A 22,902-nucleotide genomic window follows, 5' to 3' on the forward strand; every position below is an offset into this window, starting at 1 on the left:
GGTCCATTCAATCTTCATCTGGCTTTCTGGGATTTTTCCGGATAGCATAGCATGATGCACTATTTTGATTTTAGCAGAAATCAGTGAAGGAGGCTCCAAATAGAACCCCAAATATATATGAAGCCTTGATCCTCATGTACACTTATGGCAGCTTATTCACAAAAGTAATTTGAAAAGTTTGGCATGTTTTAATTCCATCTTTTTGGAAAGAGTGATGCTCAATTTGGGATCAACTGGACAACTGCCTCTGATTGGCTGAGGGCTGGGACCAATCAGAGGCAGCCCATTCAGCAGGCGGGGATTTTAAATCCCAGGCTGCTGAATACTACAGAAAGCAGTTCAGGAGAAGAGCCGGCTGGACACGGCTGATCTCCAGCAACTGCAAAAGGTGAGTATATATCTTTTTGAATTTTTTACACTTTTTTTGGATGCTTTTCAGGGAAGGGCTTATATTTGAAGCTCTTTCCAGAAAATTAATACAACGCTTGCCGGCAGCCCATTGCTTTCAATGGAGCCGGTTGTATTGCTGGCTCCATTGACTTCAATGGGAGAACACTGTTCTCCTCTGCCACAGCTGTGGTAGAGGAGAATGATCTTTAGTATATGTTCTCAATGGCGTTGGCGCTGCTGCTGCCTCATTGAGCACATGTAAAACAACAACGATTTGCGCAGAACGCAGTTACATGCGTTCTGCGAATCGTTGTGTCATATAATTTTCGGCACATCCTCATAAAAAACGGACATTTGACCGACCCCATTGCAAAGCATTGGGTATATATATAGACGCAGATTGCAAGCGCATCTGCAAATCGGGCTTACAAACGCCCGTGTGACTAAGCCCTCATATAGTCTTTATTTATGTGCAATTTTTTTCTTATTGTCTATAAATGGATAGTATTGGAAGATAAAACCAAATACAGAAATGTCAAAAGAATATTAAATTTATACTGCCGGAGTTACGTTAAGACTAGAGATGAGCGAACGTGTTCTTAACGAACACTTACGCACCCGAACACCGGCTTTTCCGAGGACTTCCGTGTTCGCGCGTAAGTATTCGGGGGGCGCCGGGGGGCGGGGAGAGGCGCGGCGGCGCGGGCGGCAGCAGCGGGGAACAGGGGGGAGCCCTCTCTCTCTCCCTCTCCCCCCCACTCCCCGCCGCAACCCCCCGCGCTGCCACGGCGACCCCCGAACTTTTTTCGCCCGAACACGGAATTCCTCGCGAAGTTCGGTGTCCGGGCGAAAAGGGGCGGAGCCGAACACGTTCGCTCATCTCTAGTTAAGACCGAAGCTGGAGCTTCAGTGCACAAGCAGCATTGTTTTCAGATCTGCTGAAAAAAAAAGATTTCTGTAAGAATAGCTGTAGTCATGCTGCTTCATCTGTGGACAGACTGCTGAATATGGAACAGGTGGAAATAGAATTCATATACATTGTAAGGTTTATGAATAGAACATTTGGTTATACTTAATTCTATCTCGTCCTGTGTGCCCCTCTCCAATTCGCAAGGCTTTTTCATTGCGCCGTCAAAGTATTTTCCGCTTCCTGTACAGAGAAATTGGATGCAGTTTTAGTCACAATGATTGAATAAAAGAATTGCTGCTTTACAAATACATATACACCAGGAAGTTCCTATATATGTATTCAGACTTTCTGAGCTGTTAAGACTTGACAACGTAATTGTAAATTTGTAAAAAGGTCACTTACAGCCACAATGTCAGGCAAGACAAAAAGAAATGCAATTCATTTCAAAGGGTGAGATGGATGCAAAACTTTTGTTGAAATCTTTGTTCGGCATTGTACAACATTCTCTAGAAGAGTAATTCACCATTTCATTGCAATCTACTAGTGCGATACATAATTATTAAACCATTAGTATTTTTCTCACCAAGAACTCTTTTAGGGTCCAGTCACACAGCTGTATTTTTGGGCCATGTGCCATCAGTGTATTCCACTGACAGCACACAGCTCCACAATGGCCCAAGACCCCATTTAGGTAAAGAGTAGAGATGAGCGAGCGTACTCGGAAAAGCACTACTCGCTCGAGTAATGTGCTTTATCCGAGTATCGCTGTGCTCGTCCCTGAAGATTCGGGTGCCGGCACGGAGCGGGGAGCTGCAGGGGAGAGCGGGGAGGAACGGAGGGGAGATCTTTCTCTCCCTCTCTCCCGCCCGCTCTCCCCTGCTCCCCGCTGCGACTCACCTGTCAGCCGCAGCGGCACCCGAATCTTCAGGGACGAGCACAGCGATACTCGGATAAAGCACATTACTCGAGCGAGTAGTGCTTTTCCGAGTACGCTCGCTCATCTCTAGTAAAGAGTTTTTCACACAGATGGATGGCCTGTGTGAAAAAGTTCAATGCATGTCCATTTTCACAAAGCAGTGTAGGACATGCAATGTGTGGGGCCAGTGGAAATCAGACAACATATCAACCAGTCATATGAGTTTATGCAGCCATGATAATTCAGCCTTAGAGCAGTTTCAGATGGTTGTATGTGCAACTATGCTCGCCGCTACGGAACATTTTTGGTTTTTTTTCTTCGTCAGGCTTTTTAAACTCCACACCATAGAGTAGAAGTTTGAAAAAAGAATTTGGAGAATAGGTATTGCACTATTTCTCTTACATAGTACTGTGTTTCCCCCAAAATAAGACACTGTCTTATATTAATTTTTGCCCCAAAAGAGGCACAGTGTCTTATTTTCGGGGGGGTGTTATACTCACCTATTCCGCAATATCCCGATGCCTCGCGATGGTCCCCAGCTGTGCTGCGGCAAGCCGCAGTGTCCTCTGCGCTGACATATCAGTTTCTTTCTGGTGACAGGGCTTTGAATACCCCGCCTCCAGCAAAGCAAGCTCTGTGATTGGATTAAGCGTCAGGCGATCAGAGCCAACCCTCGATGAGCCAATCACTGAATGCAGTGATGTAATTCACTGAATGGCTGCGAATGATTGAGCGCCGGCTATGATTGACTGTCGATCGATCCAATCACAGCACCTCCTTTGCTGGAGGTGGGGTATTTAAAGCCCCGTCACCAGAAAGAAACTGATATGTCAGCGCGGAGGACACTGCAGCTTGCCCCAGCACCACCGGGGACCATCGTGAGGCTTCGGGATGCCGTGGACCAGGTGAGTGTTGATGGTTTTTTTTGCAGGTTAGCTAGCGCTTATTTTCAGGGGAGGGCTTATATTTCAAGCGTCCCCCAAAAAACGAAATAGGGTTTATTATCGGGAAAAACGGTATTAACGGGCGAGAAACCACTGAAATCAATTTTGTCCCGTTATGTGGCCGTGGTTATTATGGCCGCATAAATGGGAGAAAAACATGTTTGTCTGTTTAAGCCCTTAGTATGAGAACTGACACCATCATCTCCTTATGCTGCATTTAGATGGAATAATATTGATCAGATAATCATTCAAACGAGCGCAACTGAACGATAATCGTTCAGTATAAATGGGAGCCAATGACTGAACGACGAACAAGATTTAGGCTACATTCACATGGGTGAGTACACTATGGGGCTGAGAAACTCAACCTGATATCGCGCTTGCCAATGTGCAATTTTCACCCCAATGCAAGGCATTTCATTCAAAAGAGATTGTGAAATGGCGATACTCAAGCGTGTACTTCACATGCGTCAGAGGATCACCAGTGTTTCCCATTGAATTATTTTAAGGTCTTTTAATGTCTCATTGAAAACAACGGATGGGGCGCCCAATGGGAATACTAAAAGATAAAATATTCAGTGACTTTCATCCTCACAGCCCCACTGCGAGGGAAAAACCACTCATGTGAATAAGCCCATTCAAAAGAATGGAGTTCATATTCTTGTGAGTTTTGTGCATCTCGCAACACACAAAACTTTCACGAGATTCTCGCCCATGTGGATAAGCCTGCAGACTCAACAAGCAGTTGCCTTTGGCTGCTCATTTTCCTTACAGTTACCACTATGGCCAAAATGCAGTGTAATATGAGGTCATTAGAGATGAGCGAGCACGCTCGGTAAGGTCAGTTACTCGAGTGAGCCTTGCTCATCTCTAGTAACTGCCTTCTCCTCCGATCATGCTCGGGAGGGGGGGGCAACGGGGGGCAGAGGGTGGCGGGGGGGAGTGTGAGAGAGATCTCTCTCTCTTCCCCCCCCCCCCCCCGTTAACTCCCGCCGCTCGCCGCTTACCCCCGTGCTCGCTCATCTCTAGAGGTCATCCAATGGTGCACCTGGTCCAGCACCGGAAGAACTGCTGTTTGTTATATATGTATAAACATTGAGCATGTGATTAATCAAATGGTTAAAGATGAAAAGCAATAAACAAAATTGATACATTAACATGCAAAGTATATAACTAAACAATCATATCAGCAATATGATATGGAGTGCAGATATTTTTGGGAAGGTCTGTTTTGACAGGTAGATGACCACAAAACTACCTTATGGGTCTAAACCAGCTCATTTATGCCAGTATCAACCAACCTTGTTATCCTTAATCTACCTTCACCGAAAGACAGGGAAACAAACAAATAAAAAGACAAAGAGTTAACAAGTAATAGGTGCAGCTATTTAGAACAACTTGTGGGGGAGGACAAAACAATAATGCAAGCAGTAGCTCCTTTTCTCGAAGACTAAATGAAACCTTGATAAGAAACTGGGTTTAATTTATATTTCTGGACTGGCACATTTTAGCTGTCAGTCTTTGTTCTATCATTGTAGTAAGTACAAGGGCTGAAAATCTGCTTTACCTTGAGGTCTCAATAAAGAGAAATAAATGAGTTTCATTTTTTTCTACTTTATCTGTCAACAACTACTAGGTTGGTATGAATCTTGGCAGTATGTAATCAAAGTCTTATGTACTGCAATAAAAGAGCTATTCTACTACATTCAATGTAATTGTTTTCCTCTAGCACAAGCCACTGTGATGCTATACATTTACTAGCCCATATGTTGGTAGACAAAGCAGTAGAGTATATAATATCAGTTTTAATCTGTTTTTAGCCGGATGAATAAAAGTAAAATCATTCACAATAAAGAATTAACCCCAGATTTCCATTCGGCTATGAATGCATTCATAAAAAAAAAATCAGGGTCATGTGGGAACTTAGAGAACATATCTGAGTAACCGGTTAGATTACGGTGCTTTTAGACAGAATGACTATCGCTTAAAAATCAACCAAATGAGCAAAAGTGAGCGATAATTGTTCAGTCTAAGGGCGAGCCAACGACTGAATGATGAATGAGAATTGTTCGCTTCTCGCTCTTCATTCATTTTCTGCAGGCATAAAAATCATTGTTGGCTCATTAGCTTCTCGTTCAGTGATTATAGAGAATGTCAAATACTGATCGATTCTCGATGAACAAGTCAACAATGAATCTGCCTATCTAAACAGGCTGCACAAGAGAGAACAAGCTAGTGATGACGTCACCCGCTCGTTCACTCGTTCAAACGAGAATTGACTAGTCTAAAAGCAGTCTTATTGCTCATTTTCCATGCCCCAGGTTGTAATTCATTCATTCTTTCATGGTACAACATTGCTCTGTGGAAAGGCAACGCTATATAGAGCGCAGAGGTAGCACTCACATCTAGGTCCTCGTGCCTGAGGAGGCCCTAATGTCCCTTTATCACTTAAGAAGACCTCAATATTACAAATGGCACATGGTAGGGGAGGGTCCCTGGTAAAGGATTTGTACAGGGATCCAAGAGCTGCAAATTATGGATGATAGTGTGCAAGTTACAAGTAAAAAAAAAGTTATCAAATATTTTATATCTTCTTCACCATTTAAGATGGACTCTGTTACTGCCATGATGTGACAGGTCTATTCAGTGAAATTGGGATACCTTGCAATGCACAGGATTGGTCATCCAAGAGCCTGAAAGCAGTTCTGCTCCACAATAGAAATCAACTTCCATCCCTTCCAGTGGCTTACGCTGCACATCTCAAGGAGGAGTACAGTTGTTACCATGCAGCGCGGCACGGGGTCCCGTGGTCGGCGCGCGTCGCTCCGGCGGCGGCTCCGGCGGCCTGGAGCCCTGTGTCGGGGTTATCCCAGCGGCTTGGGGCGGCCGGTGGGCGGCGGCGTGGGCGTGTCCGCCCGTAGGGTGCAACCCGCACTCCTCCGTTCTTATACAGCAGTGGGTGGAGTTGCCTCCTCCCACTCTCCGCCCCTGGGCGGAACCTGGTGGTTAAAAGACTGGCAGTGAATTGAGCTCACTGCCAGTTATTGGTTCTGCTTTCATCTAGTCAGTCTGTCTGCAGTTTACCTCAGCCAGTCCCTAGTTGTCTGTCAGCTCCTTCTTGCTATCCTTTGCTCAGTCTGTTTCTGTTGGTTCTGCTAGCCTCTAGTCTGGTCTGTCTCAGTCAGCACTAGTTGCTATTCAGGTCCTGTCTATCTGCCTGTGAGCTCCATCTCCAGCCCTGCTTGTACTTGTAAGTTTTGTTGGTTTGTTCCACCTGCCTCTTCTGTCGGCACTCTGTCCCCTGTTAGTGAGTTTCCATCTAGGTAGTCGCCAGGTCCCTAGCCAGAGCAGGGACCGCTGCCCAGTTGTCCGCCTGGGGTTAGCCAGGGCCGAGGCAAGTAGGCAGGGACAGTGGGGTGCGGGAAGATCAGGGCACCCCACCTGGTGCTCCGGGGGCAGAGTGCCGTAACAATAGTAGTGTCAAATTTCTGTTGCAAGTTCTGAAGTACGATCAGTATGGTTGGGAGATAATTGGAGACTTCAAGATGGTTGCTTTCCTAATGGGTCTTCTAGGTGGTTTCACAAAGTTTCCTTGCTATCTTTGTCTTTGGGATAGCAGAACCAAAACTGAACACTACCATCGATGAGACTGGCCATTGACGAGACTGGCCTGAACGTATTGACTTCACTGTCGGATGAAGCAATGTCAAGTGGCAACCCCTAGTAGATTCTAAGATGATTCTGATGCCACCTTTTCACATAAAATGCTGGCTTATGAAACAGTTTGTCACAGCTCTAGATAAAGAATCTACAGTGATGAAACATCTACTAAACTTCCTCCCTGAAGCTGACTGAGGCCAAGGTAAAAGCTGGCATCTTTGTGGGACCACAAATCAAGAGGATCATACAATGTTTGAAATTTCCTGACATGCCCACGAAAGTACAGAAAGCAGCTTGGAACGGTTTTGTTGCCGTGTTTCAGGGGTTCTTGGGAAATCACAAAGCAGACAACTATGTGGAGTTGGTGGAAACGATGGTGAAGTACCACCAGGCTATGGGCTGCAGGATGTTGCTCAAGGTTCATATCCTGGATTCTCATCTACATAAATTCAAGCAGAACATGGGAGCATACTCTGAGGAACAAGGAGAAAGGTTCCACCAAGATATGCAGCAGTTTGAGCCTCACTATCAAGGACAATACAGCGAGAATATGATGGACGACTACATCTGGGGGTTCGTACAGGAAAGCAACCAAATACACAATCGTCAATCGAAAAGAACCAGACATTTTTATTAATTTTGACCTGTATGGACATACTCCACATTATATAATGACTTTGGCTCATGATTGTAAGTGATTTCTTTTCTCACTGTGTATGTCTTTGAAACATTTGAAATTCAAAACCATATATTTTTAATTATCGATGTCCTGACCCCAAAAGCAAACTTTTTTTGAAATGAAAGCTATTTTCCAATATATTTTGCAATAAGCTAACAGGAACAAATAAACTTTTCTTAGACACAAAAATCACGCTGCCTAGTGTAATCTTTCCTGTGCTTTTACACAAGAACAAGCATCGCTGACTGAATGGAGGTGGAGGGGGTTGGGGATCATTCCGTCCCGCCCACCTCCATTCAGAGTAAACAGGCAGTTGTTCATAAGCGAATGACTGCCTGTTTACACAGAACAATACATCATTCAGTTTTCTGCATGCAGGAACTGAACAATGAATGAGAAGCGAAAGACTTTTCATTCGTCATTCAGTCATGCATGCATTTACACTGCACGATAATCATTTAGATTCTCAATGGATCGCGGAAAATCAAAAGATTGTTCCGTGTAAAAGCACTTTTAGTCTCACGAGTTGATATCAAAGATCAGAGGATAGGCTATAAATGATAAGCAAAGTGTAAGCTATTTGATAGACTAAATTGAAGTCTAAAGCCATATTCAGATGGCCATACTAAAAAAAGCACTTTAGCTTCCATATTATGCCAACAGCAACCATTCTTTACTTCTTACAAACATAGATCCCTGAAGAATCCTATGGTGATCTAAATCTGGTTCAGTTGAATCACAAGAGGTCCTTGTGCTGCCGAAACACGAATGCTAAAATGTTTGTGTGTTTCTGAAAACAAAAAATTAAAGGTGAGCTAAAGATAGATAGATAGATAGATAGATAGATAGATAGATAGATAGATAGATAGATAGATAGATATGGGATAGATAGATAGATAGATAGATAGATATGGGATAGATAGATAGATAGATAGATAGATAGATAGATAGATAGATAGATAGATATGGGATAGATAGATAGATAGATATTAGGTAGGTTGATAGATAGATATTAGGTAGATAGATAGATTGATAGATATCAGATAGATAGATAGATAGATATGAGATAGATAGATAGATAGATAGATAGATATGAGAGAGATAGATAGATAGATAGATAGATAGATAGATAGATAGATAGATAGATAGATAGATAGATAGATAGATAGATATTAGGTAGGTTTAAAGATAGATATTAGGTAGATAGATTGATAGATATGAGATAGATAGATAGATGGATGAGATATATATAAGATAGATTGAAAGATGGATATGACATAGATAGATATGAGATAGATGGATAGATAGAAAGATAGATATCTGATATAGATGGAAAGATAGATATTAGATATAGATGGATAGATAGATATTAGATAGATACATAGATATGAGATAAATTGGTAGATAGAAAGATAAATAGATATTAAATAAATAGATAGATATGAGATAGATACACAACATATAGCTTTTACACAACCTTAAAGTTTAGAAATATTAGTAAATGTATAAAGTACAACTTTTTGTAGATATACATATGAAATACCACAGTAAAACTTTAAATCTCTCGCTTTACTGATTTTACTTTATCGCAGCTATTAGGTTCGAGCCGTAGAATGCATCTCGTGAAAATGTCAGGCAAGGCCACAATCTGTCAGGTGAGCTTCATCACATTTTTGTGCATTGTTTCAGCAAACGTGAGAATTATTTGGATTACAGGAATTTCAATTCTACGGGCCCTACAGCTTTAAGAATATTGTCTAGTATGAATGATAATACACCATGTACGTGGGCAGCCAAAAACGAGCCCTTAAACAATTAATTTCAATGATTACCTTATTTCTAGTTTCTAATATTTCATACCTAGGGAAAGAAATACTATGAAGGATTAAAAAGTGAACTAATTTATGTTAAAGCCTGTAGGGGTTTACAAGTATAGTACGTTATGATTATTTGAAGCCAATTGCACACTGCCAAAGGTAATTTGTTAATAGCTTAGAATTAAAAGTTGAGCGCTAATCATTCATATTCTGCTTTGAAAACACATGAACATATTTAAATTTAATAGGTCCATGTGGAATTTTCATCTAGCTAAATTGCACTGTAAATATATTAAGAGGACTGTCAAACAAGTATAATTGTTGTCTCACCGTTGCTTATAATTAAATTTTAAATACAAGGCTTGAAAGGTGTTTCTGTGTTATACAAGAAAATAAACAAATTACTAATTCTTGGGTACAAAATAAGATCATTTAAGAAGAAAGGAAATAACGATTCATTGACTATAATCTATTTATTTCATTTGACCAAATGCCATTATTAATGCCTATTATTTCTTGTCAAGAACATCTAAACAGAAAGAAAATGATGTCTTATAATATGAATAGTATACTAGTATACCATCTACAATTAAACTATGTGTTCAAGATCAGAGATTAGGTTCACGATTCCTTCAAGCAATAGCAATTATTAAATGCTCTATAGGAAATGCATCAGTGAATGAAGTTCCCTGTTTCATCACTTGTAGAGTTGAGCGAACATACTCTGCCGAGTACTTCTAACTTACATTGTCTATATAGACAGTACAGCAAGGTGTGTGTTTTACAGCAGCTGAAATGAATGGGAGTCTGAAGGCAATAGAGTACAGCACTCTCCCCATAAAGACCCTTATCAGTATACATAGTATAATACTGTTGCTATCCTACTTTATCTAGAATCATAGAATGGTAGAGTCTCAAGGAACCTCAAGGGTCTTCGGGTCCAACCGCCTGCTCAATACAGGATTCACAAAATCATCCCAGCCTCTGTTTGAAGACTTTTATTGAAGGAGAACTCACCACCACCTGTGGCTACCTGTTCCACTCATTGGTCACCAATAGAGTTGAGTGAACATACTCTGCCGAGCTTGATGCTCATTCGAGTATTAGCGTACTCGATGGTGCTCGTTACTGGAACGAACATCAAGCCGTGTTCGACCCCGCCCCAGTTTTTGGCTCCTCCCCGCTGTGACGTGCCAGATTTGGCCCCTCCCCGCCGCGACGCAGCACGCATCATTGGCAAATTTTTTGTCTGGTAGGGGAGAGAGAGCGAATGAACACGAACCAAGAAAAAAAAAAAGCTCGGGACCCTGCGTTCCACGTACAAAAATGCTCAAGTCTCCCATTGTAGTCAATGGGGTTCGTTACTCGAGTAGAGCTCTCGAATTTTACGAAAGGCTTGACTCGAATAACGCGGACCCGAGCATTTGGGTGCTCGCTCATCTCTAATCACTTGGGATACTGTTTTTAAGTATATAGTCAATATAAATGAATATGCTCCCCCAGTTTAACCTAGTATTCGGTGTGTTAAGAAGGTGCTCACTAAAAAACTCCTTAGGATGCACCTCAGTGTGAAAACTCAACTTCCGATTGGACTATTACAATAAAAAAGTAAGTGCTCAATACAGTTTATTAGCTTTATTCACTTGCAAGATTTACACTTGATTTATTTCAATATGAAACAGAGTAGGAGATTTGAATAACTGTAAGCCTTTACTTGCTTCCTGCTGATGTCAGTAGTATAGGCAGATAAACAAAGAAAGATAAAGGGAAAGAAAGAGTTAAAATAATATAAAAGTATATTTTCCCATACAGGGAATTACACTTTTTTTGTATGTTTGTAGAGAGAATAACAGAAGCATCAGAATTTAATCAAGACATATACATTGAATGGAACATCTACTCAATGGGTTGATCCATCTTTTTGGGTGATCATGGCTTCAAATGTCAAGAAACAGATTCCAAAAAGTGGCAAACACCCTTCATACTCAACTGAAGCCATGCCCACTGCAGCAGTTCCATCAATTGGCATACATTTTGTAGATAACTGGAAATAGGTTTCACAGCCCTTTCCAGCATATCCCGAGCATTTTCAATGGGGTTACAGTCTGGTCAGTTTGGGGGTCGAGGCAGTGTGAAGAATTCATTGTTGTATTCCCCCAACCACTCCCTAGTGATCTGAGCTCAATAACACAGAGTGCTGTCCTGTTAAAAGATGGCACTGTGATTGGGAAAGACTTTTTGAAGATATGGGTACAGATGGACAGCTTATAGGTCCCTATAGCATTCACCATTCAAGAATTGTTCTAGGCCATGCCGGAATAACATTCCCCAGGTCATCACGCTGTCATTATCGGCCTATTGAATGCCAATAGAGCTTCCATGGGATATGGTTTCATGCTGTTATCACCAGATACAGACCCGGCTATCCATATAGTACAGCAGGAAATGGAACTCATCACTCCAGATGACCTTCTGCCATGTGTCTAAGGTCCATGGATGTCCTTCCTGAGCCCATGTAAGGTGTTGTTGGTAATGGAACAGGGTCAACAGGAGCATCCTTGCATCCTTGTTGGTCTCTTGGATATTGAACTCTAATCAACACAAGGTACGCCAAATAGTGAATGTGAAAATTTGTCTAACTGTTGTACTTATGGGTTAGTTGGTTCATTGCAACACTCTGTTGCTGAGATACCAGACGTGCCACCTAACACTCACCTCCAAGATCAATCACATGTGGTCTTCTGCTGTGTGATCTTCTGATCAATGTTGGTCTATGGTCTTGGTACAGTCTTGATACCGTAATTTGGAACATGAACAAGTGCAACTATTTCAGAAATGCTGACACCAAACTTCTGAGCACCAACAATGTGCCTGTGGTTAAAGTCACTCAAGTCACCACATTTACCCATGACTTCCAAATGTTGACTTCTGCTGCACAGAGGACAGGTCATCACATTATCTAAGAGCAGATCGTGACGTGGTCATCATGTGTTACCGCGTTACTGATCACAAGATGTCATGCACCAGCTGTTCCTAATTCAGTGTATATTAGTGTACTTAAAGGGGAGAGAAGGACGGAATGCCAAGTGTAATGTGAGTTAGCAAGCTTGAATAATTAGTGGTCATGACTATGACAGCACTACAGCTGCACTGTGTCTGCAAAAAGGCAGAAAATGAGAACAACTTCTAGATAGTCAATTAGGAAGAGGAGAAAAGCTACAAGTGCCTGACCATTGAATGGAAAAGCTCGACAAAGTTACTGTAAATTAAAATCACTGCAAAGTTTACTTCATTTCATCATTAGTCAGCATTATTCCTTTAAATTGGAGCTAAATAAATAATTTATACAGCAGCACATCTCCAACTCAAGATTGTCAAGGAATGGTGTTTTCTAAAGACTAAATAGTGAAAGAACTATGAGGATTCATTGCTCAGATGTGAAAAAGTTTTGTGAAACTTTCCTTCTTAGGGTTTTATATATTGAGATGCAGTTATGGCAGCAGTTTCTGATACATATAAATTAGTATTTATTTTCAATAGAGATGAGCAAGTACCCACTGACTTCAATGGGAGACTTGAGCATTTTTGTATGGGACCCGCCCCGCCGAGCTTTTTTTTTTTTTTTAATCTCTCTCTCTCTCTTTCTCTCTCTCTCTTCTCCGCCAAGCCAGCCACAAACTACCGTTGACGTGCTCAGCAGGGAGGGGCCAAAATTTTGGCGGGGTCGAACACGGCGTGATGCTCGCTCGTGTAGCGAGCACCATCAAGTATGGTAATGTTGCATCCTCAGGCCGTGCAACCTCAATAATACAAACAAAAAGCACAACTGTGCAAAGAAAACATAAATCTAAGGGGAATTCTCTCCCTATAGTCCCCTAACCCGGGAGGGGGCCCTGCCTACTCGGCGGACCGATCGCTCTGAAAAGTGCGAGCCCACACGCATGCCTAGGCCACTGACAAGTCCCTGTAAGGGAGTCCTAGAACCAAAGAAAGGAAAAACAAATAACCAAATAAAGCAGAAAAGGACTTAGCTGGAGTAGAGGAGCTCCAGCCAGGATGTGTTCCTCCATCACTGTCCAGCGGCAACTGAAGCATTGACCAGCACAGGGGTCAATACTAGCACAGTTTAAATAGGAGCCAAGCTACTCAGCACCAGGTGCTGACTGACGTCACTCCTGCAACCATCACGCCCCTCAGCTCCAGGAGAAGCAAGGGCACACCCAAAACCTGGTCTGGCCTGCAAGTCCGGTGCAGGCCTCAGAACGGCTGCAACAGGTAATACTCAAACGAGCATTAAGCTCAGAAGAATACATTCGCTCAACTCTAATTTTCAACAATTTTTCTTTAGTCAGTTGCCAAAAAAAACCATTCCAGTGTATTCTTTACATTGTTCACCAAATACTATGAATTGCTGGGTGTATGTATACATAAATATAAATAGAGAGAAACACACAAAATAACAGTAGAAAACTCATTTTAATTCTAGATAACTGTGATTTAGTAGTCATTCGGTTGGTTACATGACATGTGTCTATGGCTCCAGCACATTGAATATTTCATTGATTATTGAGGTGAGTACATTATGATAAAATGTCTAAGTGAAATGTTAAATATGAATGTTAAGTACAAGCACAGTGTCTCTTTGCTGATACTAAATCTCTTTTTATTATACATTTCTACTCACATTATGTTTTATTAACGTCGTGATGAAATTTATAATATTTCATATTAATAATGTAACCTTAATTTGTACGTGGCTTTTATTTTCAATTACGGTAGGTCATTGCTTCCAACCTTTCTGCCATAAATTATTAATCACATGCCAATATAAAATCTCAATTGGAAACTCATCTCAAGTAATAATTATATTTCTTTTATGACTCCAGATGCCCTATACCTTACGAGTCGGGCCTTATTAATCAATCATTGTTGTTACGAACACGTTATCCTTGATAGTCACAATGACATCCTTGCCTATTATTTATGCCATTATGTGCGGTTCATCTTTTACAATGTTGAAGTAAAATGGATAGAACATCATGTGAAACCTGTTCTGAAATAATCAGTACTAAAAAGAAAAAAACGTCTCCACTGCACTTATGTCTCTGCTTTCTAAAAAAGTTTTTTTGGGGAAGAGTATAAGTATTATACTAAAATGTGGAACATCCATTTCAGTTAGTTCTTGCCATGCTAAATAATTGCAATACCCATAATAACTGCACTAGCCATATCTTCTGTACATACAGTAGCTGTACAAGTATATAAATTGTCTCTAAAATACAAATCCTATAACCACTAAAAACACAATTCCGCTGCCTCTAAAGTTAGAATCCCATAGTCATATGATGAAGACTTCTACATAGTCACTATAGGCAAACATAGTGTTCATCTCTGGTTACATAATCTAGGAGCTCAGTTTTAGTGGCTGAGAATTACATTATCTACAACAGCCAAAATCATTGATTGTGGAGACTTTTAGGATACTAAGCAATTTAAAATACTCAGCCAAGTTGGTATATACTCATGAGACTGCATGGCAAGCATGGTAGGAAGAGGTTGACAATAAAGTGTTTACATAATTTGCCGAATTAAAAAAAACCCATTACAGTATGGCCTATTTATGTCTAAATAATCTTGTTATTTGTATAGCGCCAACTTATTCTACAGCGTTTTCAAGTAATTAATTAATTACCCCCCCACCAAGCAGGGTACTCATTTTACTGACCTCGGAAGGATGGCCGGCTACCTGAACCATGCAGGGATTGAACCTGAAACCTTTAGGTCATAAACGAGAGCATTTCTGCTGCCCTAACGTTTCGACACAACAAAGTTGACAGAGACCTTGTTGTGTCGAGGCGTCGCATGTTTTATGGAGCTATAATAAACCTTATGGATCTCTTCTAAAGAAACATTGAATGAAGTTAGGTTCCTGAGTGCCGCATCTCATTGTATTTTTTTATTACGAATTGGAGACCGGTGAGTCGACCGTCATTTGGATTGCTGGCACCACCCGCTGGATTGTCTTCCCCACGAAGGTGGTTATAAGGGGCGTGCCGCTGACTCTTCTACTACCCTGCTCGCTCTTTGTCACAAATACAGACAAAGCGTTGGGTTGCAAGTGGGATGAATGTACCAAATCTGCTTGGTTAATTTTTTAGATGCCATGATTAATAGCAATTGCAGCATCTAAGATGTTTGATAGAGTGGGGGGGGGGGGGCTCCCTCTGTTAGCCCACTGACTCCCAGGAAGACCACAGTTGTTTCTAAGTTGTGCGCTTTGAAAATGGTAGAGTGAAAAATCCTGCAGATAGGTCTAGCTGTTATTGGGCCCAATGACCTCATAAATATGCTGTTCTCTTCCCCTTCTAGAGCGCCCAACTTAGACAAAACAAGATCCGTGAGTTTAGAGTGCCATAGAGTTTAAATAGCAGCGAAGAACTTGACAAAGGTTCCAATGTCTGCCAGAATCATAGCCTAACAGTTTTAAACTGATAGGCAATAATGCTTTAGAATAATATGTATTCCAAAGTATTATGTAAGCATTCACTTAAAGGGGTTGTCCCGAGGCAGCAAGTGGGGGTATACACTTCTGTATGGCCATATTAATGCACTTTGTAATGTACATTGTGCATTAATTATGAGCCATACAGAAGTTATCAAAAGTTTTATACTTACCTGCTCCTTTGCTGGCGTCCTCGTCTCCATGGTGCCGACTAATTTTCGGCCTCCGATGGCCAAATTAGCCGCGCTTGCGCAGTCCGGGTCTTCTCCTGTCTTCAATGGGGCCGCTCGTGCAGAATGCCGGCTCCGTGTAGCTCCGCCCCGTCACGTGCCGATTCCAGCCAATCAGGAGGCTGGAATCGGCAATGGACCGCACAGAAGAGCTGCGGTCCACGGAGGAAGAGGATCCCGGCGGCCATCTTCACCGGTAAGTATAGAAGTCACCGGAGCGCGGGGATTAAGGTAAGCGCTGAGCGGTTTTTGTCTTTACGTCCCTGCATCGGGGTTGTCTCGCGCCGAACGGGGGGGGGGGGTTGAAAAAAAAAAAAAACCGTTTCGGCGCGGGACAACCCCTTTAATCGCACCTTCTAGTCTTGTGGGTAGAGACAAAACCTTTAAATTAAGTTCAATAACATGTAATATCATAAAAAATAAATATATGATACTACTGCAAATGAAATGATTCCTGGAAAAGATTATACATCATTTAAATCACGTGTGGCATGAAAAATTTTAAAGAAACAGTACCAAAACTGCTCCTTTTCCCCATTCCTCCATAAAAACAATAATAAAAATAACACAATTATATATAGCCACAAATGGTACAAAGAAAACAATTAATAAATTAAAATAAATCAACCAATAAATGATATGTTCTTCAAAATGGAGCCAATTAAAACTTTAGCTTTTGAAATGTGTCAATGAAAAAAAAAATTGCTTAGTCCCGAAAGTCCAAAGAGGCCAGTCCTTAAAGGGGTTGTCCCGCGCCGAAACGTTTTTTTGTTTTTTTTTAACCCCCCCCCCCCCCCCCGTTCGGCGCGAGACAACCCCGATGCAGGGGTTAAAAAAACAAACCGGAGAGTGCTTACCTGAATCCCGGCGGTCCGGCGTCTTCATACTCACCTGCTGAAGATGGCCGCCGGGGTCTGCTCCCTCCGTGGACCGCAGCTCTTCTGTGCGGTCCATTGCCGATTCCAGCCTCCTGATTGGCTGGAATCGGCACGTGACGGGGCGGAGCTACACGGACGCGGCATTCTGCACGAGCGGCCCCATTGAAGACAGCAGAAGACCCGGACTGCGCAAGCGCGGCTAATTTGGCCATCGGAGGCCGAAAATTAGTCGGCACCATGGAGACGAGGACGCCAGCAACGGAGCAGGTAAGTATAAAACTTTTTATAACTTCTGTATGGCTCATAATTAATGCACAATGTACATTACAAAGTGCATTAATATGGCCATACAGAAGTGTATAGACCCACTTGCTGCCGCGGGACAACCCCTTTAAGGGGTTAATGTTAGTTGGGAGAATACATGGTGGTGGATTTCTGTTATCAGTCATCACTATGTGGGAACTCTTGTGCAGTATGTCTAACATTCAGTATGAAACTTCTGTCCATCTATTATTTGCTACTCAAGTTAGTATAAGTTAGTTGATGCATTATTACAATTCGGTCTACTGTCAATAAGGTGAGGGTCCATTCCCAATTTTCCATTACGCCCTATTAATTATAGTTATGTCTTGGCTCCCTTACAGAGGTTGTGCCAAAATACACAACCCCTTTCAGAATATGGGATAATGAGTGATCAGCTAATTGCTTTGGGCCCCAATTCCGTCAACCCCCAGCACACAGCTCAGGGTTAGTTCCAGGGTTTGTCGGTCTGTGGGCTCCTTTGTGGTGAGTTACAACACATATAGCTAGTGATGAGCGAGCATACTCGCTAAGGGCAATTGCTCGAGCGAGCATTGCCCTTAGCGAGTACCTGCCTGCTCGAGAGAAAAGGTTCGGGTGACGGCGCGGGTGACAGGTGACTTTTATCTTTATGAGGGTTTATTTTTGGCAAGATGAGTTGTCATTTTCAATGCTACCCTTTAACCACTTTAGGAAGCAGTCTAGTTGGGTACTTTTTTCAAAAAGCGGAACTTTTATATTTTTCCATCGACATGCCCATATGAGGTCGTGTCTGATGTGTGGTGAGCTGTAGTTTTTGGGGTACTTATAATCTATAACTTTTATTTTAAAAATTTGCAGGGACACGGTGGAATAAAACATCAACTGTGTTTACTATGTGATTTAAATGTCACGCTAACTTTTCCATGGGTCAGTACGATTACAATGATATCAAAATTGCATATATTTATTTCGGTTTTACCACTTTTCCACAATACAAACTCCTTTTTTGGAAAATAATTTGTTTTTGGCATCGCTGCATTCAAAGACCTAGAACTTTTTTTATTTTTCATGTGTGAAGCCTATTGTTTGCATAATGATTAGAGATGAGCGAGCACCAAAATGCTCGGGTGCTCGTTACTCGGGACGAACTTTTCGCGATGCTCGAGGGTTCGTTTCGAATAACGAACCCCATTGAAGTCAATGGGCGACCGAGCATTTTTGTATTTCGCCGATGCTCGCTAAGGTTTTCGTTTGTGAAAATCTGGGCAATTCAAGAAAGTGATGGGAACGACACAGCAACGGATAGGGCAGGCGAGGGGCTACATGTTGGGCTGCATCTCAAGTTCCCAGGTCCCACTATTAAGCCACAATAGTGGCAAGAGTGGGCCCCCCCCCAACAACTTTTACTTCTGAAAAGCCCTCATTAGCAATGGATACCTTAGCTAAGCACCACACTACCTCCAACAAAGCACAATCACTGCCTGCATGACACTCCGCTGCCACTTCTCCTGGGTTACATGCTGCCCAACACCCCCCGCACGACCCAGTGTCCACAGCGCACACCAAACTGTCCCTGCGCAGCCTTCAGCTGCCCTCATGCCACGCCACCCTCATGTCTATTTATAAGTGCGTCTGCCAGAGGAAAAGCAGGCACACACTGCAGAGGGTTGGCACGGCTAGGCAGTGACCCTCTTTAAAAGGGGCGGGGCGATAGTCCACAATGCTGTACAGAAGCAATGAGAAATCCAATCCTGTGCCACCTCCATCTGGAGCTGGACACGTGGGCATAGCAATGGGGAACCTATGTGCCACACACTATTCATTCTGTCAAGGTGTCTGCATGCCCCAGTCAGACCGCGGTTTTTTATAAATAGTCACAGGCAGGTACAACTCCGCAATGGGAATTCCGTGTGCACCCACAGCATGGGTGGCTCCCTGGAACCCACCGGCGGTACATAAAAATATCCCATTGCATTGCCCATCACAGCTGAGGTAATAATGTCATGTTTAATGCAGGTGGGCTTCGGCCCACACTGCATGCCCCAGTCAGACTGGGGTTCTTTAGAAGTGGACAGATGCATTTACAACTCCCTGTGGACCCACAGCATGGGTGGGTGCCAGGAAGCCACCGGCGGTACATAAATATATCCCATTGCAGTGCCCAACACAGCTGATGTAACGTCAGCTGTAATGCAGGTGGGCTAAAAATTAATTTGATTACACTGTAGGCGAGGGCCCCCAAAAATTGGTGTATCAACAGTACTAATGTACCTCTGAAAAATTGCCCATGCCCAACCAAGAGGGCAGGTGAAACCCATTAATCGCTTTGGTTAATGTGGCTTAATTGGTAACTAGGCCAGAAGGCAGCCCAGTTAAAATAAAAATTGGTTGAGGTGAAAGTTTCAATGCTTTAATGATCATTGAAACGTATAAAAATTGTTTACAAAAATTATATGACTGAGCCTTGTGGGCCTAAGAAAAATTGCCCGTTCGGCGTGATTATGTGAGGTTTCAGGAGGAGGAGCAGGAGGAGGAGGAGGAATATTATACACAGATTGATGAAGCGAAAAGGTCCCCGTTTTTGATGGGGATAGAGAACGATGCTTCCATCCGCGGGTGCAGCCTACGTATTGCTTAGGTATCGCTGCTGTCCGCTGGTGGAGAAGAGAAGTCTGGGGAAATCCAGGCTTTGTTCATCTTGATGAGTGTTAGCCTGTCGGCACTGTCGGTTGACAGGCGGGTACGCTTATCTGTGATGATTCCCCCAGCCGCACTAAACACCCTCTCTGACAAGACGCTAGCCGCAGGACAAGCAAGCACCTCCAGGGCATACAGCGCGAGTTCAGGCCACGTGTCCAGCTTCGACACCCAGTAGTTGTAGGGGGCAGAGGCGTCACAGAGGACGGTCGTGCGATCGGCTAGGTACTCCCTCACCATACTTTTACAGTGCTCCCGCCGACTCAGCCGTGACTGGGGAGCGGTGACACAGTCTTGCTGGGGAGCCATAAAGCTGTCAAGGGCCTTAAAGAGTGTTGCCCTGCCTGTGCTGTACATGCTGCCTGATCTCCGCGCCTCCCCTGCTACCTGGCCCTCGGAACTGCGCCTTCGGCCACTAGCGCTGTCGTATGGGAATTTTACCATCAGTTTGTCCGCCAGGGTCCTGTGGTATAGCAACACTCTCGAACCCCTTTCCTCTTCGGGTATGAGAGTGGAAAGGTTCTCCTTATACCGTGGGTCAAGCAGTGTGTACACCCAGTAATCCGTAGTGGCCAGAATGCGTGTAACGCGAGGGTCACGAGAAAGGCATCCTAACATGAAGTCAGCCATGTGTGCCAGGGTGCCTGTACGCAACACATGGCTGTCCTCACTAGGAAGATCACTTTCAGGATCCTCCTCCTCCTCCTTAGGCCATACACGCTGAAAGGATGACAGGCTAGCAGCATGTGTACCCTCACCAGTGGGCCAAGCTGTCTCTTCCCCCTCCTCCTCATCTTCCTCCTCCTCCTCCTCCTCACCGCGCTGAGATATAGACAGGAGGGTGCTCTGACTATCCAGCGACATACTGTCTTCCCCCGGCTCTGTTTCTGAGCGCAAAGCGTCTGCCTTTATGCTTTGCAGGGAACTTCTCAAGAGGCATAGCAGAGGAATGGTGACGCTAATGATTGCAGCATCGCCGCTCACCACCTGGGTAGACTCCTCAAACTTTCCAAGGACCTGGCAGATGTCTGCCAACCAGGCCCACTCTTCTGAAAATAATTGAGGAGGCTGACTCCCACTGCGCCGCCCATGTTGGAGTTGGTATTCCACTATAGCTCTACGCTGCTCATAGAGCCTGGCCAACATGTGGAGCGTAGAGTTCCACCGTGTGGGCACGTCGCACAGCAGTCGGTGCACTGGCAGATTAAACCGATGTTGTAGGGTGCGCAGGGTGGCAGCGTCCGTGTGGGACTTGCGGAAATGTGCGCAGAGCCGGCGCACCTTTCCGAGCAGGTCTGACAAGCGTGGGTAGCTTTTCAGAAAGCGCTGAACCACCAAATTAAAGACGTGGGCCAGGCATGGCACGTGCGTGAGGCTGCCGAGCTGCAGAGCCGCCACCAGGTTACGGCCGTTGTCACACACGACCATGCCCGGTTGGAGGCTCAGTGGCGCAAGCCAGCGGCCGGTCTGCTCTGTCAGACCCTGCAGCAGTTCGTGGGCCATGTGCCTCTTATCTCCTAAGCTGAGTAGTTTCAGCACGGCCTGCTGACGCTTGCCCACCGCTGTGCTGCCACGCCGCGCGACACCGACTGCTGGCGACGTGCTGCTGCTGACACATCTTGATTGCGAGACAGAGGTTGCGTTGGAGGAGGAGGAGGAGGGTGCTTTAGTGGAGGAAGCATACACCGCCGCAGATACCACCACCGAGCTGGGGCACGCAATTCTGGGGGTGGGTAGGACGTGAGCGGTCCCAGGCTCTGACTCTGTCCCAGCCTCCACTAAATTCACCCAATGTGCCGTCAGGGAGATATAGTGGCCCTGCCCGCCTGTGCTTGTCCACGTGTCTGTAGTTAAGTGGACCTTGGCTGTAACCGCGTTGGTGAGGGCGCGTACAATGTTGCGGGAGACGTGGTCGTGCAGGGCTGGGACGGCACATTGGGAAAAATAGTGGCGACTGGGAACTGAGTAGCGCGGGGCCGCCACCGCCATCATACTTTTGAAGGACTCCGTTTCCACAACCCTATACGGCAGCATCTCCAGGCTGATAAATTTGGCTACGTGCACGTTTAACGCTTGAGCGTGCGGGTACGTGGCGGCGTACTTGCGCTTGTGCTCAAACACTTGCGCTAGCGACGGCTGGACGCTGCGCTGACAGACATTGCTGGATGGGGTCGAGGACAGCGGAGGTGAGGGTGTGGGTGCAGGCCAGGAGACGGTAGTGCCTGTGTCCTCAGAGCGGGGTTGGATCTCAGTGGCAGGTTGGGGCACAGGGGGAGAGGCAGCGGTGCAAACCGGAGGCGATGAACGGCCTTCGTCCCACCTTGTGGGGTGCTTGGCCATCATATGTCTGCGCATGCTGGTGGTGGTGGCTCCCCGGCTGATCTTGGCGCGACAAAGGTTGCACACCACTGTTCGTCGGTCGTCTGCACTCTCAGTGAAAAACTGCCAGACCTTTGAGCACCTCGGCCTCTGCAGGGTGGCATGGCGCGAGGGGGCGCCTTGGGAAACAGTTGGTGGATTATTCGGTCTAGCCCTGCCTCTACCCCTGGACACCGCACTGCCTCTTGCAACCTGCCCTGCTGCTGCCCTTGCCTCCCCCTCTGAAGACCTGTCCTCAGTAGGCGTAGCAAACCAGGTGGGGTCAGTCACCTCATTGTCCTGCTGCTCTTCGTCTGAATCCTCGGTGCGCTCCTCCCTCGGACCTACTGCCCTTACTACTACCTCACTGATAGACAACTGTGTCTCATCGTCATCGTCCTCCTCACCCACTGAAAGGTCTTGAGACAGTTGCCGGAAGTCCCCAGCCTCATCCCCTGCACCCCGGGAACTTTCCAATGGTTGGGCATCAGTCACGATAAACTCCTCTGGTGGGAGAGGAACCACTGCTGCCCAATCTGAGCAGGGGCCCGAGAACAGTTCCTGGGAGTCTGCCCGCTCCTCAGAATGTCTCATTTTCATGGAGTGAGGAGGCTGGGAGGAAGGAGGAGCAACAGCCAG

At 44.6% G+C, this 22,902-nt stretch overlaps 1 long non-coding RNA gene across 1 annotated transcript in view; it reads right to left on the minus strand.

Annotated features, from left to right (window-relative positions):
- Positions 1-1,520: 1,520 nt before the first annotated feature.
- Positions 1,521-22,902, minus strand: part of LOC136578772 (uncharacterized) — a 34,814-nt gene continuing 13,432 nt past the window's right edge. The window contains exon 3 of the long non-coding RNA XR_010786658.1: positions 1,521-1,540. This is a non-coding gene — a long non-coding RNA (uncharacterized lncRNA). The remainder of the gene's footprint in view (positions 1,541-22,902) is intronic.

This window comes from Eleutherodactylus coqui, chromosome 9 (assembly GCF_035609145.1).
Source record: "Eleutherodactylus coqui strain aEleCoq1 chromosome 9, aEleCoq1.hap1, whole genome shotgun sequence".
Lineage (NCBI taxonomy): Eukaryota > Metazoa > Chordata > Amphibia > Anura > Eleutherodactylidae > Eleutherodactylus > Eleutherodactylus coqui.